We start from the raw sequence: 4,901 nt of genomic DNA, 5'->3' as shown, positions 1-4,901 counted from the left end.
TCTCAGTTTCCCATAAGGACCCAGCAGAGGGCAGCAGAGGGCAGCAGAGGGCAGGCTTCTAATAACTGATGGATATATTAAGGACGCAGTTCTCTGACTCCAAATCCGGTTTTGTTCAGGCCGAGTTTACCCTCCTGTACAGCCAGATCTATACTCCTCAATTTAGAAGCTGCATCATGTGAGTTTGAAAACATTTCTCCGTCGTGCCTGCTGCTAGCATGTGCTTGTTCTAAATGAAAATTAGCGCATTCTTTTTTGATTTCCAATTTCGACTTCGAATGATTCACTTCCTGCTAAAGAGCCCCCTGGTGGTTGAAGAAAAATCCACAGAAAAGCTGCATGTTCAAAGTGTAGGAAACAAGTAGCAGCTTATAGTCCGGGAAATACGGTAGGTGAAATTGGATAATTTTCAAAGCACAGATCACTCATGGTACACGAGTGTGCTGCGCCACAGTGGTTGAAAAACAGAACTGCTCTCTGTTTTACAAGTACTTCTAAAATTGTGGCAGTGATAGTTAACCATCTGTAACCATCTGTTACTCTGGATGGTTAGAGTAACAGAAAGACCTTGAAATAATTTTGTGAATTTATTTAATCTCTTGTTGAAACTCTTGTACAGTTTGACCCTGTGCAGGTTATTCATATTTACATTCGTGAACAAAGTGATATTTCAGTTTTGTCAAATTTATACAAAAACAGGGTAGGCTTATTAGCATACAGAGGATGGAACCCAGATAACCCATGACGTTAAATCAACGCTGAATTATAGTTAGAATTGTTGACTTTTGGTTGAAGTCTACAAATGTTGGTGGATCAACCATCAATCAACCATCCAATCAAGCCGTTGAAACTGTGACTGAATCAATGTTTTGTGGTTGAAATGTAATGACTAAAATGCTGATGTCTGATGAACGTCTGATCAATGTTGAATCAATGTCAGCTGTTTTGCCGCACTTCTTCCCCTCCTCTCCTCCTCATCAGCGCTCTGGGTCAGAGCATTTTATTACTGAGCGGGGGTTATCACATTTAAATTAACCACTGCAGAGGATAGTGGGTGATGATTCCTTTCTGTACATTTTCTTACTTGTTCATAACAATTCTCACTGACTGTTTTTGTGTTATATATTGACACAGAAACATCTACAACTTACTACAAAAAGTGGAGCGGTCCACCTCCACCATTTACATGAGTGGGATGGCCCAAACACACAGCTGATTCGCTGTTGGCTTGTTGGCAAAGATGTTAATTTAATGTTGAATTATGACAAAGGTTGCATCTATGGTTGAGGTCGACCACTGACGATGGATCAACCATGTAACAACCATCCACCTCTAGCCAATTAAGTAGCATTGAAACTGTGTCATTGAATCAATGTTGTTTTGTGGTTGACATCAAATAGATGAAATGTCAACGTCGAATCAGAAAATTTAATCACCACAAAAAATTGTTGTATACTTTGCTGTCCTTCAAATGAGACTCATGTTTCATAAGTTGTTACAGAGCAGGTTTAAGAGTGAATGTAAAAGTGCTCAAACAAAAAAACCGGGTTATAAGAGAGGGGGGAAGATGTGGCAAAGGTCAACAAGCCAGGACTGAGGACGCATACGAGTCGTGCGCTTTACCTCTCCAAGGCAAATAAACCATTTTCAATATCCAAAAGACTACAGACTAACTGACTTCTGGCATTAAAATATCTTTGTTTCTTAATAAAATGTAAAGTCTTACCAGTAGCTGCAGTAATGTTGATTCCACTGCTCCTGATGTTGTCAAGAACAGAGAAGAGAGTGAATGTGTAGTTTGTTGCAGGAGTGAGAGATGAGACTGTGTAGTTTACTGGTCCATCTGCAACTGGGGCACTGATGAATGTCTCCACACCATTAAACAGGAGAACAAAGCTGGTGTTGATGTTGATCTTGTTCCACTGCAGAGTGATGCTGCTCTCATTCTGTGCTGAAGCTGTAAAACCTTCTGCATTTGGTGGAACTAAGATAAAAACAATACAATCAGTAACAGGCAAATGCAACTGGAATGTGTCAAAAAACATTTTGTTTTTGGGTTTTGTAATTCCTTTAAATTCCTTTAAATTGTGAAAAGCAAAACTTTCAGAATTTGTTTTATTTTTTTCTGTGTTACATAACAATTTTTCCCAACATAATTTTTCCAAATGTAAACTTGGGGATTATTTATGGCCTCTGAAACAGCAGAAATGAGATACATTACTTTGTTTGTAGCAGACGAATGGATAACTCAGGCTGCAGCTTTCATCCGACCATCTTCCAGAGTCACTAAAGGATCCAACAACACACTTATCACCAGAGGGACCGTTGGGCTCGCCATTTGCAAAGTGTCGAAACAGAGAGTCGCTGCCATCAGACCACAGCATTTCCCGATACAGTCCAATCCAAACAATTCCGGGACCTATTAGGTTTCTGATGATGTCATTTTCTGCCTGATTTCGTACACTAGGATGGAAAAAACAACATGAATAAATCATCATATTAAATACAGTACATAAGGAAAACTAATCTGTGTTGGGTTTCTTTTAATTTTTCTGTTTCAAAACACACAAAAAGACAAAGCTGTGTTGTCCTTTGTTTGTTTCTGTTTTTAATACTCAAGAAAAAAATAAATTGTAATAAAACAGAATCAACCCTCCACCACTCAAAAACCTGCCATCCTAAATGGATTTACCAGGGGCGCCGCCAGGAATCTTGGGGCCCCCCTGCAAAGCTGCTGTTACAATTTTTGAGTCTATTTGACCCATCATCACAATTTTTAAGGATTGTAACTTTCTTTCTTTGGTTCAATACTGATACTAGCACAATATTTACTGCTGATAAATTTTACATCCAACAGTCTGCATACAGTATGCATGTAGGTTGCTTACAATTTTTCTATTAGTTTTAGATTGCTGAAATATCTCTCCCCACGGGCAACAGTCAAAAGCAACATGCAAAACACACATAAAGCAATCCAGACTTCTCAAAAAATGCTATGTAGTTGCATTTTATTAAAGCTGCTCTATATGACTAATAAAAAAATATGTAATATGTTTTCTCCATATTTGATAAAGTTGACACCATGTCATGCCAGTTTGTTATGAGACAGATAATCTGTGAAAACAATCCATCTCCTCCACCTCCTGCCTAAACTACCATTGCTAACTAAAGTAATGCAACGTTATAATAGCAGCAGAGCCGGAAAAGGGTAGAGTGCCTTCTCCGGGTCAGGGGGGTCGTCCTGCCTCCAGTGGAGGAGTTTAAGTATCTGGGGATTTTGTTCACGATTGAGGGAAGAAAGGAGGGGGAGATTGACAGGCGGATTGGTGCAGCGTCTGCTGTAAAGCCGGCACTGTACCGGTCCGTCGTGGTGAAGAGAGAGCTGAGTCAAAAAGCGAAGCTCTCGATTTACCGGTCGATCTACGTTCCCACCCTCATCTATGAGCTTTGGGTCATGACCGAAAGAACGAAGTCCTGGATACAAGCGGCCGAAATGGGTTTCCTCCGCAGGGTGGTTGGGCTCTTCCTTAGAGATAGGGTGAGAAGCTCGGTCATCCGGGAGGGACTCAGAGTAGAGCCACTGCTCCTCCACGTCCAGAGGAGCCAGTTGAGGTGGCTTGGGCATCTGGTCAGGATGCCTCCTGGACGCCTCCCTGGTGAGATGTTCCGGGCACGTCCCACTGGGAGGAGGCCTTGGGGAAGACCCAGGACACGCTGGAGGGACTATGTCTCTCGGCTGGCCTGGGAACGCCTTGGGATTCCCCTGGAGGAGCTGGAAGAAGTGGCTGGGGAGTGGGAAGTCTGGGCCTCCCTTCTGAAGCTGCTGCCCCCCTGACCCGACTCCAGATGAAGCGGAAGAAAATGGATGGATGGATGGATGGTTGGATAGATGGATAGATGGATGAATGGATGAATGGATGGATGGCAGCAGATGTAGTAAACAAAGCTGTTCAGTCCATGTTGGTCACACTTCCAAATATTAAATTTACTTTTACAGCCGTTTCGTCAGGGTTGGCACGTCTCTCTTCATAGTGAAGGATGGCTGTTTCACACTTTAGGTAATTTCTGGTAAGCTTCATAGTATTGAACTGGCTCACTACATTAGTGACTGGGTAAAGTGTAAAACCTCAACAGAGTCTACGCATCAATGGAGCAACCATTTCTCAATAGCTGAGAACACAGACCTTCTGTAAGAATCAAAGCGTAGAAACCAGGGCTGGATTTTTACTGGGCTAAAATGTTAAGCTTTCTGCAGCTTTAATTTTTTTTTAAGATGTAAGGATTTTAAATCCTTAGTTTTCTCATTCACATAAAGGTAGCAGAAACTGAAAACATCTCATTAGACAATGTGTTAATGGAATTAAAGAGATTTGTTTAATAAACAGGCAGCTGTATAAAAAACAAGTAGAAAAAATATTTAAAGGAAAGACTGACACGCGGAAAGAAAAAGCAAAGTATGACAAACGATAAGAGTTACCAGAAATGCAGGAATACAACTTGCATAACTCAGCAACAGGGGAAACAGGAAGTAAATGGAAAGCAGCAGTAAGAAACAATGCACTGTGCTTAGTGCCAAAATAAACCACCAAGTGTTAAAGATAAAAAATAACAAATGAACTTCTTAAATAACAAAACAAAAGCCCAAACGAAAATGTCTGTAGAATTTATGAACAAGAACTACAATCCCTCTTTATATAGAGTGTTGGTATTAATGCAGTATTTGCTTACAGTCTTATTACCTGGCCAGGTCGACATAATTCTCACGGCAGAATTTCTGAGCTTCTGTCCAGGTTAATGAAATGCTACTCAAAACATAGGATGGTGATCCACCTACTGTACCTGCAAATATATAGGTGAAATGTAGAATAAGAAAACTAAAAGAAAATATACTTTAATTTATG

General features: G+C 40.7%; 1 long non-coding RNA gene across 1 annotated transcript; it reads right to left on the bottom strand.

Annotated features, from left to right (window-relative positions):
* Positions 1–1,697: 1,697 nt before the first annotated feature.
* Positions 1,698–4,834, bottom strand: LOC107835315 (uncharacterized). The gene is made up of 3 exons (XR_001661126.1): positions 4,740–4,834; positions 2,222–2,463; positions 1,698–1,984 (listed from the first exon to the last, which is right to left on the bottom strand). It is a non-coding gene; the product is annotated as an uncharacterized LOC107835315 (long non-coding RNA).
* Positions 4,835–4,901: the final 67 nt, after the last annotated feature.

The sequence above is a fragment of the Poecilia formosa genome, unplaced genomic scaffold (assembly GCF_000485575.1).
Source record: "Poecilia formosa unplaced genomic scaffold, Poecilia_formosa-5.1.2 Scaffold1549, whole genome shotgun sequence".
NCBI lineage: Eukaryota > Metazoa > Chordata > Actinopteri > Cyprinodontiformes > Poeciliidae > Poecilia > Poecilia formosa.
Note: the sequence above shows the minus strand (reverse complement) of the source record. Positions and strands in the feature narration are given on the sequence as shown.